The 15,618-nt window shown below is 50.1% G+C and overlaps 1 pseudogene; it reads left to right on the top strand.

Moving 5' to 3' along the window:
* The first annotated feature begins 1,427 nt into the window (after positions 1-1,427).
* Positions 1,428-15,618, top strand: part of LOC124695912 — a 69,517-nt pseudogene continuing 55,326 nt past the window's right edge.

Here is a 15,618-nt window from a genome sequence, read left to right on the forward strand (position 1 = left end):
CTCTTTAGCTTCAGCTTCTGTGTACAGCTTGATCCTTGGCGCGTCGTGCTCGATATCAGTCGGCAGGACGGCTTCGGCCCCGTATACGAGGAAGAATGGTGTCAAGCCGACGGAGCGGTTTGGCGTGGTGCGCGAGCTCCAGAGCACAGAGGGCAGCTCTTCTATCCAGCAGCCGGCTGACCGCTCAAGCGGCTCCACCAGCAGGGGCCGGATGCCGGCTAGGATCAGGCCGTTTGCCTTCTCCACTTGCCCGTTGGTTTCCGGGTGCGCCACGGATGACAGGTCCATTCGGGTCCCCATCTCCCCACAGTAGCGCTTGAAGATGCCTTCGGCGAAGTTGCTGCCGTTATCGGTGATGATGCGGTGGGGGTAGCCGTACCTCACAATTATTTCTTTAAGGAACGTGACGGCTGTGGAGCCGTCCAGCTTCTTGATCGGCTTGGCTTCAATCCACTTGGTGAATTTGTCGATCATCACCAGGAGGTGGGTCATGCCGCCTCGGGCTGTTTTGAATGGGCCCACCATATCCAGGCCCCATACGGCAAACGGCCAGGTGATGGGGATTGTCTTCAAGGTGGAAGCCGGCGTGTGCCTTTGCTTGGCAAAGCGCTGGCAGCCGTTGCATTTCCTCACCAGTTCTTCTGCGTCTCTTAGCGCAGTCGGCCTGTAGAAGCCATGCCGGAAGGCTTTGCCTACTATGGCCCTAGAGGAGGCGTGGTGGCCGCACTCTCCCTGATGGATTTCTCGTAGGAGTTCAATCCCTTCAGCCGGCTCGACGCACCGCTGGAACACCCCACTTACGCTGCGTTTGTACAGCTGGTGGTTGATGATGGTATAGGCCTTGGCCCTTCTCTCAATCTGCCTGGCTCGAACCCTATCATTGGGCAGCACACCATCGGTGAGGTAGGAGAGGAATTTTTGTGCCCATGATGGTACGCATTTTATTTCAAACACGCTAACCATCAAGGCCTCCATCTTCGGAGCTTCCGGGTTCGACTGCATGGTCACCGGGTTCGGCTGTGGAGCCGGCGGGTTTGGCTGATGAGCCCCCGACTTGGAGAAGCCCCCGACTTTGATTGCGAAGCCCCCGGGTTAGCCGACACGAATATTGAATCCGAGTCCGGTGACGGTATGCTGGACTGCTTGCGTAGGTGTTGTAGAGCCACACCCGGCGGAATCGCCTGCCGGGTTGAGCCTATCTTGGACAAGGCGTCAGCCGCCTCGTTGTTGGCCCTCGGCACGTGGTGGAGTCGCCAGACGCCTGCTGCACGACCAAGTCGGAATCGCCGAAGCAGAGGATGCAACGGACGCCAATCTCCTTGGCTAGCTTGAGCCCGTGGATGAGCGCTTCATACTCCGCCACATTGTTGGACGCGGCGAAGTGAATCTGCAGGACATAGTCCAGCCTATCCCCCTTAGGAGAGGCGATGACGACTCTGGCTCCCAAGACGGTGCGCATCTTCGAGCCGTCGAAGTGCAGCTTCCAGTGCGTGGAGTCCGGCACAGGTGGCAGGTACTGCATCTCCGCCCAGTCGATGAAGAAGTCGGATAGGATTTGTGACTTAATGGCCGTTCTTGGCTCGTAGCGGATGGAGTGGGCCGCCAGCTCCAGGGCCCACTTAGCAACCTGGCCATTGGCGTCCTTGCTGCCAATGATTTCTGCCAAGGGTGCTGTGGCCGCCACCTTGATGGGGTGCTCTTGGAAGTAGTGCTTGAGCTTCTTGGCCGCCATGTACATGCCATAGGTGACCTTCTGGTAGTGGGGGTAGTTTTGCTTCGACTGGGAGAGCACTTCACTCAGGTAGTAGACTGGGCGCTGAATCGGCTGCTCCTTGCCGGCTTCTTTGCGCTCCACCACCAGGACAACGCTAACCACTCGATTGGTGGCTGCGATGTACAAAAGCATCGGCTCCACTGAAGCCGGCGATGCCAAGACGGGCGCAGTCGAGAGCATGCGCTTTAGGTCGCGGAAGGCTTCATCCGCCTGCGGCGTCCTGCTGAAGGAGTTTGTCTTCTTGAGCAAGCGAGTACGAGGCGATGCCTTCTCCCCGGCCGGCCGACGAAGCGGCTCAAGGAGGCCAGGCATCCGGTGAACTTCGGACGTCCTTGAGGCACTTGCGGCAGTTCCATCTTCTCTATGGCACCGATCTTCTCCGGGTTGGCTTCGATTCCTCGCTGAGAGACGAGGTAGCCCAGGAGTTGGCCGGCTGGCACGCCGAACGTGCACTTGGCCGGGTTGAGCTTCATCCGTAATCTTCGCAGATTGGTGAAGGTTTCTCTTAGGTCATCAAGGAGGGTAGGCATCTCCTTGATTTTCACAACGACATCATCCACATATGCGTGAACATTTCTGCCGATTTGATCCTGCAAACACTTTTGCATGCACCTTTGGTAGGTGGCGCCTGCGTTTTTCAAGCCGAATGGCATAGTCGTGTAGCAGTAAGCCCCATACGGGGTAATGAACGAAGTCTTTATTTGATCATCCAGATTCAAAGGAATCTGGTGGTAGCCTGAGTAGGCGTCTAAGAAAGACAATAGTTCACAGCCGGCAGTCGAATCTATGACTTGATCTATGCGCGGCAGGGGGAAGGGGTCCTTCGGGCACGCCTTGTTGAGGCTGGTGTAGTCGATACACATGCGCCAGGAGCCGTTCTTCTTCAAAACCAGGACTGGGTTCGCCAACCAGTCCGGGTGCAGCACTTCCATGATGAAGCCGGCTGCTAGGAGCCGGACGATTTCTTCACCGATGGCCTTCCTTCTTTCTTCGGCGAAGCGGCGAAGGGGTTGCTTGACCGGCTTGGCCTCTGTCCTGACGTGGAGGTGGTGCTCAGCCAACTCCCTCGGCACACCCGGCATGTCCCTTGGAGACCATGCAAAGATGTCCCGATTCTCACGGAGGAAGCTGGTGAGCTCGCTTTCCTATTTGCTGCTCAAGCCGGCACCGATGGTGACGAACTTGTCCGGCTGCGCCGGGTTGAGCAGGATCTTCTTGGTGTCGTTGGCCGGCTGGAAGTGAGTCGTCCCAGCCGGGTTGCCCACAGCCGGCATGTCCGACTGCGCGGCCTTAGCCATGGCGACGGCGTCGTGGATGAGCTGCTTCTCGGCAGCTATGACCAGCGTCTGGGCCATCTTGGAGCTCTGGGTGGCGCACTCCATGGAGCGGCGATAGTCGCCGGCTATGGTGATGACCCCTTTTGGGCCCGGCAGCTTCATCTTTAGGTACCCATAATGGGGCACCGCCATGAACTTGGTCAGGGCTGGCCGGCCCAGGAGCGCGTGGTAGGGACTGACCATGTCCACCACCTCGAACTCGATGTTCTCCGTGCGGAAGTGGTCCGGCTTGCCGAACATGACCTCTAGGGTGATCCGGCCGATCGGCTGGCACGAGTGGCCTGGCACGATGCCGTGGAAGACAGTGGGGGTGGGGCGCAACTCGGCCTCCTGGATGCCCAGCTTGCGGGCTGTGTCGCGGTAGAGGATGTTGATGCTGCTGCCACCATCGATGAGGACGCGCGAGAAACGCACGCTGCGCCAGCTTGTGCCAATGGTGGGGTCGAGGACCATGGCGTAGCTGCCCGGCTTCGGCAGGACAGCCGGTGTGTCGCGACGATCAAAAGTGATGGCCTGCTCTGACCAGTTTAGGTACTGGGGGACCGGCGGCATGACCGCGTTGACTTCGAGGGAACGGCGCTGCTGGCTCGTTTTGTCCTCGGGCTCGGTGGTGAAGATGATGTAGGTGGCATCCTCAGGCAGGTACCTGCCGTGGTGCACCTGGTTAGCCTCGTGGTGCTCGAGGTTGGCGTTCTCTGCGCCGGCTTGGCCACCCGGCCCGCCGGCTGGTGGAGGCCGGGGTGGAGGCGGAAGCGGTTTGCCGCTTGTCAGCCGCTTCATGAAGTGGCAGTCGCGGGTGGTGTGGTTGGAGGGGTTCTTGCCGCTGTGGTACTTGCACGGCGAGTCGAGCATTTGCTCAAAGGTGTACTTCGGCTTCTAGGGCCGGTCCTGTTTGGCGCCGGCTGCCGCCAGCCGCCGCGTGGTCCGACACGGCTGCCACATGGGCGGAGCCGTACCGGCGGTCCGGCTGGTCGCTGTGCCGCTTGCCGCGGTAGTTGTCCCGCCGGCTGCCATGCGAGCCGCCCTCGGCCGGCTTGTGCTCGGCCGGCTTGTTGTTGTCCCTTCTGGACGGAGTCGGCGATGCCTCAGCCGGAGCCTTGCCGGCTTCCTCAGCCAGCGCGTACTTGTCTGCAATGGCCATCAAGGCGGCCATCGTCTTGGGCTCGCTGCGGCGCAGCTTGTGCCACAGCATGGTGTTGGGCCGGCAGCCGCCCATGAAGAAGCTGATGGCTTGGATCTCGTGCACGCCCTCGCAGGATTTGCGCATCTCGCACCAGCGCGTTAGGTACGCGCGATCCGTCTCGTCCGGGCCCTGCTTGCACATCTCAAGCTGTTGCGGGCGACCCGGACGGCGATAGGTGCCGGCGAAGTTACTGATGAAGGCCTCCTCGATGTCCAGCCAGCCGTTGATGCTTCCGGCTGGCAGGTTATTGAGCCATGTGCGGGCGGAGCCGAGCAGCATGAGGGGGGAGTAGCGCACAGCCCAGCGCTTGTTGCCTTTGGCGATGCCGACTGCGGTGGAGTAGTCCAGCAGCCAGTCCTCCGGCTTAGCAGTGCCGTCGTACTTGGGGGTGTCGCGCGGGAGCTGGAAGCCGTCGACCATGGGCTCATTCAGGATCCGCGGCCCAAAGCACTTTGGGCCGGCTGGCCTCTCTTCTTCCGCGATGCGGGATTTGACCAGTCGGTCCAGGCGGTCCCTGGCGTCTGCCGGCTCGATGCGCGGGCCCAGCCGGGAGTGAGCCGGCTGGCGAGGGCCACTGGCCTTTGGGGCCGGCCGATGCTGGCGTCTGTGCGCCGGCTGCTCGGAGTCTTGCTCCTGGTTCCGGCTTGGTGGAGGCCGGCTGCGGCCGCTGTGGCCGCTTCCCAGCCGGCTTGTCCGGCTGGAGCTTGCGTGGGTGGGCCGGGAGTCCCGGTGCCGGCTCGGTGCTGGGGAGGCGGACTCGGCCGAGTCCCTGGGACCTTCCTTGTCGTTTCCTGCAGCGCCACGAGCGTGAGAAGCTCTGGGGGCATTGACGTTCCTGGGGTCGGCCGACTGCTTGGTGGCTGCGTTGAGCAGCTCAGTTACTCGCTTCGTCTGGCGGCGTAACTCTTCGCCTTCGAGGCGGTTCAACTCTTCGGCGGCGGCTTGCGCCGCGCGCATGTTCTTGTCGGGGGTGTTGTAGACGGGTTGCTCCGCAGACGGAGCCGGCGATGGGGCGCCGTCGCGGGCGATCTCGGCGCCTAGGTCACGGCCTCTCCGGCGGATCTGGCCGGCTCGGCTTGGATGGTCGCCGTCTGGCGTGAAGCCGTGAGTGCGGTTGTACTCGCGCTGGGTGATCTCCATCTGGCGCTTGGCAGGGGCAAGTTCTTCGGTTTGCTTGAGGAGGAGCTGGCGGTGCGCCTCCAAGTCCGCCTCGATGGTGGTGGGGTCGCCGCCAGGCGTGAGCGGGGAGCTCAACTTTGCCCGGACTTCGTCCAGCCGGGATGGTGGCGGTGGCGCTTTTGCGCCCGAGCCGGATGCGCCGGCCGCGGCGGGGCGCTCCAGGTCCGGGCCACGGACACGCGTGGACTTGGCCCCGGCGTCATCGCCGGCTGCCATGACTTCATGCATGACGCAGGAGCTGGCGGTGGTGAGGCTCGTGCCGGCTCCAGGAGGAGGGCTTGCGCAGCGCAGGATCTGGCGCGGATAGCGCGGGGGTGCGACGGTGGCGACGTAGACGTCGAAGCCGCCGAAGCTAATGACGTTGCCGCCGGCAGGGAATGGCCGGTCGGCGAAGCAGCCAGCGTTGTCGCTGACGCAGTCGAGGGAGCCGAATCTCCAGACCAAGCCTGAAGCGACTCGCTCGCCGGTGGTGATGGTGAGGCCCGTCCTGATGAAGACACCGGCCGCAGACGCTGAAGGCCCCACGGTGGGCGCCAAATGTCGTGGTATCTGATGACCCACAAGTATAGGAGATCGCAACAGTCTTCGAGGGAAGTAAAACCCAAATTTATTGATTCAACACAAGGGGAGGTAAAGAATACTTATAAGCCTTAACAACTGAGTTGTCAATTCAGCTGCACCTGGAAAAGCACTAGTAACAGGGGTGATGTGAAAGAAGTAGTAATATGAGAGCAATAGTAACAGTAACACAACAACAGTAGCAGTAACACAGGAGCAATGGCACCAGAAAATAGTTGATACTACTTCCAATGACATATAGAACGAGTATATGATGATAAGAGATGGACCGGGGTTCCCAGCTATCTACACTAGTGGTAACTCTCCAATAACAAGTGTTGGGTGAACAAATTACAGTTGGGCAATTGATAGGATTGAAATAGCATTAAGACAGAACATCAAGATTATTAATCATGTAGGCATGTTTTCCATATATAGTCATACGTGCTCACAATGAGAAACTTGCATAACATCTTTTGTCCTAGCATCCGGTGGCAGCCGGGCCTCTAGGGAATCTACTAGAAATTAAGGTACTCCTTTTAATAGAGCACCGGAGCAAAGCATTAACACTCCGTGAAAACATGTGATCCTCATACCTAAGCCTTCCCCTCCGGTTATCCCGATTCTTTGTCACTCCGGGGCCTCGGGTTCCGGACATAGACATGTGCAAACAACTTGTAGATACAATCTAAGCAATAAGTATAGAGCTTAATTCTAAGATCATGCCACTCGGGCCCTAGTGACAAGCATTAAACACAACAAGATTGCAGCAACAATAACTTCACAAACATTATAGATAGACTAATCATAATGTAACAATCCATCGGATCCCAACAAACACAACACCGATTACATCAGATGAATCTCAATCATGTAAGGCAGCTCATGAGATCATTGTATTGAAGTACATGGGGGAGAGAGTACCAACTAGCTACAGCTAGAACCCGTAGTCCATTGAGGAACTACTCACGGAGCATGATGGAGGCGGTGGCGTCGATGGAGATGGCTTCCGGGGGCACTTCCCCGTCCCGGCAGGGTGCCGGAACAGAGACGTCTGTCCCCCGAAACGGAGTTTCGCGATGGCGGCGGCGCCCCTGGAGTCTTTCTGGAGTTTCGTCAATTGGTATCGATGTTTTAGGTCAGGACGGCTTAAATAGGCGAAGAGTCGGAGTCGGAGGGGCCACGGGGCCTCCTCACACTAGGGGGGCGCGCCCCCCCTTGGGCCGCGCCGCCACCACGTGTGGGGCCCCCAGGGCACCCCTCTGGTCCCCCTCTGACTTTCTGGAAGGTTCCGGGAAAAATAAGATGTTGGGTCTTCGTTTCGTCGAATTCCGAGAATATTGCCCGAACAGCCTTTCTGGAACCAAAAACAACAGAAAACAGCAACTGGCCCTTCGGCATCTCGTTAATAGGTTAGTTTCGGAAAATGCATAAAAACATTATAAAGTGCAAGCAAAACATGTAAGTATTGTCATAAAACAAGCATGGAACATCAGAAATTATAGGTACGTTGGAGACGTATCAACATCTCCAAGCTTAGTTCCTACTCGCCCTCGAGTAGGTAAACGATAAAAAGAGTAATTTCTGTAGTGACATGCTACTTAGATAATCTTGATCATACTATTATAAAGCATATGAGATGAATTCAGTGACTCAAGGCAATGATCTATAGTTGCTAACAAATAGATAACATATAGCAAAACTTTTCATGAATAGTACTTTCAAGACAAGCATCAAAAGTCTCGCATAAGAGTTAACTCATAAAGCAATAAATTCAAAGTAAAGGCATTGAAGCAACACGGAGGAAGATTTAAGTTTCAGCAATTGCTTTCAACTTTCAACATGTATATCTCATGGATAATGGTCAACACAAAGTAATATGATGAATGCAAATAAGCAAGTATGTAAGAATCAATGCACAGTTGACACAAGTGTTTGCTTCTAAGATGGAAGGAAGTAGGTAAACTGACTCAACATAAAGTAAAAGAAAGGCCCTTCGCGAGAGGGAAGCGGGGATTAAATCATGTGCTAGAGCTTTTCAAGTTTTGAAATCATATAGAGAGCATAAAAGTAAAGTTTTGAGAGGTGTTTGTTATTGTCAACGAATGGTAATGGGTACTCTAACTACCTCGTCAACCAGACTTTCAAGAGCGGCTCCCATGAAGGACGTTATCTCTACTAGCAAGGTAGATCATCCCTCTTCTCTTTTGTTTACACATGTACTTTAGTTTAGTTTTTATTTTTTTATTTTTGAGATGACACTCCTCCCAACCTTTTGCTTTCACAAGCCATGGCTAACCGAATCCTCGGGTGCCTTCCAACAATCACATACCATGGAGGAGTGTCTATTTGCAAAATTAAGTTGCTTACTGATAAATCAGAGCAAAACATGTGAAGAGAATTATTAATGCAAGTTAATTAATCGGGCTGGGAACCCCATTGCCGGCTCTTTTTGCAAAGTTATTGGATAAGCGGATGAAGCCACTAGTCCATTGGTGAAAGTCTCGTCCGAAGTAAATGACAAGATCGAAAGATAAAACACCACATACTTCCTCATGAGCTATAAAACATTGACACAAATAAGAGATAATAGATTTTGAATTGTTTAAAGGTAGCACATGAAGTATTTACTTGGAATGGCAGAAAATACCACATAGTAGGTAGATATGGTGGACACAGATGGCATAGGTTTTGGCTCAAGGTTTTGGATGCACGAGAAGCATTTCCTCTCAGTACAAGGCTTTGGCTAGCAAGGTTGTTTGAATCAAACACAAGTATGAACCAGTACAGCAAAACTTACATAAGAACATATTGCAAGCATTATAAGACTCTACATTGTCTTCCTTGCTGCTCAAACAATTTTACCAGAAGACATCTAGACCTTAGAGAGACCAATCATGCAAACCAATTTCAACAAGCTCTACGGTAGTTCTCCACTAATAGGTTTAAACTACATGATGCAAGAGCTTAATCATGATCTAATTGAGAGCTCAAAATAATTGCCAAGTATCAAATTATTCAAGACAATATGAAGCATTTTCTGTTTCCAACCAAATATCGATAAATGCAGCGGTTTTCAACTCCGCCATGAACATTAAAATAGAGTTAAGAACACCAGTGTTCATATGAAAAAGCGGAGCGTGTCTCTCTCCCAAACAAGGATTGCTAGGATCCGATCTTATTCAAACACAAACAAAAATAAAAACACACAGACGCTCCAAGTAAAGCACATATGATGTGACCGAATAAAAATATAGTTTCAATAGAAGAAACCTAATAAGTTGATGAAGAAGGGGATGACTTGGGCATCCCCAAGCTTAGACGCTTGAGTCTTCTTGAAATATGCAGGGATGAACCTCGGGGGCATCCCCAAGCTTAGGATTTTCACTCTTCTTGATCATATATCATCCTCCTCTCTTGACCCTTGAAAACTTCCTTCACACCAAACTTCTCATAAACTTCATTAGAGGGGTTAGTACTCAAAAAGCTTTAATCCACTTTAGTCCTGTAGTGACACATTGCAAGAACTCAATAAAACATTAGCTACAGCTCTCCACGTCTAGAAAGCCTCACTTAAAGTCCACAAGAGACAATGCAAAAACAGAGACATAATCTGTCAAAACAGAACAGCCAGTAAACACGAATTTTTAAGAGGTACTTCCGTTGCTCAAATCAGAAAACTAAAAACTAATGAAAGTTGCGTACATATCTGAGGAACACGCACGTAAATTGGCAGATTTTTCTGAGTTACCTACAGAGAGCCCTGCCCAGATTCGTGACAGATAGAAATCTGTTTCTGCGCAGAAATCCAAATCTAGCATCAACCTTCAATTAGAGACTTCACTTGGCACAACAATGCAATAAAATAAAGATAAGGAGAGGTTGCTACAGTAGTAACAACTTCCAAGACACAACAATACAGTAGCAAAATAGAAACATGGGTTATCTCCCAAGAAGTGCTTTCTTTATAGCCATTAAGATGGGCTCAGCAATTTTAATGATGCTCACATAGGGATGAGAGTTGAAGCAAAAGAGAGCATCAAAAAGCATGTTCAAAACACATTTAAGTCTAACCCACTTCCTATGCATAGGAATCTTGTACACAAATAAATTCATGAAGAACAAAGTGACAAGCATAAGAAGATAAAACAAGAGTAACTTCAAAATTTTCAGCATATAGAGAGGTGTTTTAGTACCATGCAAATTTCTACAACCATATTTTCCTCTCTCATAATAATTTTCAGTATCTTCATGAACAAACTCAACAATATAACTATCACATAAATCATGTTTCTCATGATCCATAAACATATAATTTTTATCTAGCTCAAAAATAGTGGGATTAAAACTTTCAAACCCACTTTTATCAATAATATAACAAGATGATTGATCGATCTCAAGAGATATGGGACTCCTAGATAAAGTCAAGACCTCTCCAATCCATTTTTCATTAGTAGTACAATTAATATTATCAAGTAACATAGGACCATCATCTAGAGATTTATCATAAACATTTGCTAAGCAAAACTCTTTAGTACCATGCATTTCGACATCAGGCACAAACAAAGCATTATCATAAGATTTATCAAAGTAGCATGGATTATCATAAATGACAGTAGCATAATTATTCTCACAAGTTTTACTCATAGGGAATATTTCAAGAGAATCCACATGAACATAACATTCATCCTCTTTCGGTAAGCATGGAGGACAATCAAATAGTGTAAGAGATAAAGAGTTACTCTCATTAGAAGGTTGGCATGGGTAGCTAATCCATTATTCCTCCTTTTGTTCATCACTCTCCTCTTCTTTTTCATCCAATGAGCTTTCGGGTTCATCAATTTCCTCCTCTTTTTCATCCAATGAGCTTTCAGGTTCATCAATTTCTTCTTCCACTGGTTCCTGCAAATTGTGAGTGCATTCTTGTGCATTAATGAGTCTCTCTTTATAATCAATGATATAAGGATTATCACTGTAACTTTCTATGCAAAAATTAAGGATAGAAGAGACATAATCTTTAAGGTCCTTAAAAACAACACAAGTTTCATAATTTTTAGATATGAAGGATTCGATCTCAGAAGCTCCCATAAATAAGACAAATTGTTCTACTTCTTCGAACCCAAAATGAATATAGCTATTCCAATTATAGTTCTTAATTAAAACTTCCTCACTAAAGCCACATTGAAATTTAAGATGTTTAGTATCCTGTTTAGAGCAACAGTTTATATCATGGCGTTTAAGCAAGATTTTAGCAATTGTATTCAGGTTTTCCATCACAGCACTCATAACTTTTCCCGTTCTTGATTCTCTATAATTATTATATAATTCAATAAGCTCCAAATAGGTTGTGGGTACTCCCATAGCAACAGTTTTTAATTTTTCGGTTTTTCAAATTTTTATGGATTTTGGGTATATAAGAAAACAAGGCAAAAACAAACTAGACAAAAGTAAACTAAGCAAAATAATACTAGACAGAAATAAACTAAGCACAAATAAACTAGACAGAAGTAAACTAAGTAACACAAAATAAAATAAAATAGAGAGAGAGGTGGAGTGTACTCCCCAGGTGAACTTATGAGTAGAGTTATGCCTCCCCGGCAACGGCGCCAGAAAATAGTCTTGATGACCCACAAGTATAGGGGATCGCAACGAGTCTTCGAGGGAAGTAAAACCCAAATTTATTGATTCGACACAAGGGGAGGTAAAGAATACTTATAAGCCTTAACAACTGAGTTGTCAATTCAGCTTCACCTGGAAAAGCACTAGTAACAGGGGTGATGTGAAAGCAGTAGTAATATGAGAGCAATAGTAACAGTAACACAACAGCAGTAGCAGTAACACAGGAGCAATGGCACCAGAAAATAGTTGATACTACTTCCAATGACATATAGAACGAGTATATGATGATAAGAGATGGACCGGGGTTCCCAGCTATCTACACTAGTGGTAACTCTCCAATAACAAGTGTTGGGTGAACAAATTACGGTTGGGCAATTGATAGGATTGAAATAGCATTAAGACAGAACATCAAGATTATTAATCATGTAGGCATGTTTTCCATATATAGTCATACGTGCTCGCAATGAGAAACTTGCGTAACATCTTTTGTCCTACCAGCCGGTGGCAGCCGGGCCTCTAGGGAATCTACTAGAAATTAAGGTACTCCTTTTAATAGAGCACCGGAGCAAAGCATTAACACTCCGTGAAAACATGTGATCCTCATACCTAAGCCTTCCCCTCCGGTTATCCCAATTGCTGTCACTCTGGGGCCTCGGGTTCCGGACATAGACATGTGCAAACAACTTGTAGATACAATCTAAGCAATAAGTATAGAGATTAATTCTAAGATCATGCCACTCGGGCCCTAGTGACAAGCATTAAACACAACAAGATTGCAGCAACAATAACTTCACAAACTTTATAGATAGACTAATCATAATGTAACAATCCATCGGATCCCAACAAACACAACACCGATTACATCGGATGAATCTCAATCATGTAAGGCAGCTCATGAGATCATTGTATTGAAGTACATGGGGGAGAGAGTACCAACTAGCTACGGCTAGAACCCGTAGTCCATGGGGGAACTACTCACGGAGCATGATGGAGGCGGTGGCGTCGATGGAGATGGCTCCGGGGGCACTTCCCCGTCCCGGCAGGGTGCCGGAACAGAGACTTTTGTCCCCCGAAACGGAGTTTCGCGATGGCGGCGGCGCCCGTGGAGTCTTTCTGGAGTTTCGTCAATTGGTATCGATGTTTTAGGTCAGGACAGCTTAAATAGGCGAAGAGTCGGAGTCGGAGGGGCCACGGGGCCTCCTCACACTAGGGTTCCCCCCTTGGGCCGCGCCGCCACCACGTGTGGGGCCCCCAGGGCACCCCTCTGGTCCCCCTCTGACTTTCTGGAAGGTTCCGGGAAAAATAAGATGTTGGGTCTTCGTTTCGTCGAATTCCGAAAATATTGCCCGAACAACCTTTCTGGAACCAAAAACAACAGAAAACAGCAACTGGCCCTTCGGCATCTCGTTAATAGGTTAGTTCCAGAAAATGCATTAAAACATTATAAAGTGCAAGCAAAACATGTAAGTATTGTCATAAAACAAGCGTGGAACATCAAAAATTATAGGTACGTTGGAGACGTATCAGTATCGTCACGGCATATGCCATAGGATGGCTAAAGAGAGTGGTTCCTGCCGGGTCCGCGGTGGTATCCGGATGCGGGTATGGGCACGAGCGACACGGCGACGTACCCAGGTTCGAGGCCCTCCGATGGAGGTAACACCTCTACTCCTGCTATGAGTGTATATGATGATATCACAGTACAACGGTGCTCCTAGAGCTGTATCCGGCTGCTCCCTGGGAGGCTAAGGAAGACGAAGGTCTCTCTCACAGGACAGCGCTAAGTCTAGAATGAGTATGGAATGACCGATCGTCCCCCGCACGAGGGGGGTAGCCCAGCTTATATAGGCGCTGGCACTTTACATAGAAGTCCCTATAGTCTAGTGGCCGGCTTGGCCGGCTCCGGCTTCCGCTCCTTCCCGAGGCGTTGACGTCATGGAGCCGTTGAGGCGTAGTGGCCTGTCCCATCCGCCTGCGGGAGTCAGCGGCATGGGGCGGAGGTGTCTCTGTCGCCATCATGACCTGTAGCCGTACGGCGCCATGATGCCCTGTCCGGCGGAGGCACTGTTGCTCTACAGTGACCCGCCCTTTACGGAAGGTGAGATCATCGTGGACTTCAGGAGCCGGACTACCTTTCCAGTTCCTTCTCCTGCAAGCCTCGCCAACCCGGACCATGTCAGGGAGAGGTAAACGAAGCCGGATATGACAAGTTGAAGCCGGCCCAGTCACAACGCGGTCGGCTCCAACCAGGCCAGCGTGGACTTTGAACCAGCCGGCTCCCAAGGCAGCCGGCTGCTCCTCAGCCGGCCTTTGCCTCGGGCCGACATGCCTTGAGCCGGTTGTTCTTAGTCCTTTGCCCTACCCGGGGTCTTCCCCCCGACAATGAATCAGTTCCCCTATGCCTCGGCAGTAGGCTCTATCATGTATGCCATGCTGTGTACTAGACCGGATATAGCACATGATGTTAGTTTGACTAGCAGATATCAAAGTGATCCAGGAATGGAACACTGGACAGCGGTCAAGAATATCCTGAAGTACTTGAAAAGAACTAAGGATATGTTTCTTTGTTATGGCGGTGACCAAGAGCTCGTTATAACCAGTTACACCGATGCAAGTTGGAACACTGATCCTGATGACTCTAAGTATCAGTCTGGGTACGTGTTTATATTGAATGGTGCTGCAGTAAGCTGGTGCAGCTCCAAGCAGTGCACGGTGGCGAAGTCTTCAACAGAATCGGAATACATAGCGGCTTCGAGGCTTCATCGGAAGTGGTATGGATGAAGAGGTTCATTGTTGAGCTTGGTGTGGTTCCTAGTGCATTGGACCCACTAGTCATTTATTGTGACAACATGGGTGCAACCGCCAATGCACAAGAACCAAGGTCACACAAGAAGCTGAAGCATATCAAGCTGCGCTTTCATTCGATTCGCGAGTACATCGAAGATGGAGAAGTAAAGATTTGCAAAGTACACACTGATCTGAATGTAGCAGATCCGTTGACTAAAGCTCTCCCTAGGGCAAAGCATGACCAACACCAGAATGCCATGGGTGTTAGGTACCTTACAATGTAATCTAGATTATTGACTCTAGTGCAAGTGGGAGACTTGTTGGAGATATGCCCAAGAGGCAATAATAAATTGGTTATTATTTATCTTTGTGTTTATGATAAATGTTTATATACCATGCTATAATTGTATTAACCGAAACATTGATACATGTGTGTTATGTAAACAACAAGGAGTCCCTAGTAAGCCTCTTGTATAACTAGCTTGTTGACTAATAGATGATCATAGTTTCGTGATCATGAACATTGGATGTTATTGATAACAAGGTTATGTCATTATGTGAATGATGTAATGGACACACCCAATTAAGCGTAGCATACGATCACGTCATTAAGTTCATTTGCTATAAGCTTTCAATACATAGTTACCTAGTCCTTTCGACCATGAGATCATATAAATCACTTATGCCGGAAGGGTACTTTGATTACATCAAACGCCACTGCGTAAATGGGTGGTTATAAAAGTGGGATTAGGGATCCAGGACATCACGAGGAGTTCCGGAATGGTCCGGAGAATAAGATTCATATATAGGAAGTCATTTTACAAGTTTGAAAATGATCCGGTGCAGTTATGGAAGGTTCTAGAAGGTTCTAGAAAAGTCCGGAAGAAATCACTATGGAAGGCGGAGTCCCGGAGGGACTCCACTTGCTAGGCTGGCCAACCCTAAGGGGAGGAGTCCCAGGTTGGCTCCACCTAAGGTGGCCGGCCACCCCACCTCAACGAAAGGTGGGAGTCCCACCTTGAGTAGGATTCCCTCCTTGAGTAGGTTTCCCACTTTTGGGAGGTTTTGTTGTTGGGGTCTTATTCGAAGACTTGGACTACAACTCTTGGGGACTTCCACCTATATAATGAGGAGCCAAGGGGAGGGGCCGGCCACACCAAGCCATCCAGGCCGCAGCCCCC

The sequence above is a fragment of the Lolium rigidum genome, chromosome 3 (genome assembly GCF_022539505.1).
Source record: "Lolium rigidum isolate FL_2022 chromosome 3, APGP_CSIRO_Lrig_0.1, whole genome shotgun sequence".
NCBI classification, from domain to species: domain Eukaryota; kingdom Viridiplantae; phylum Streptophyta; class Magnoliopsida; order Poales; family Poaceae; genus Lolium; species Lolium rigidum.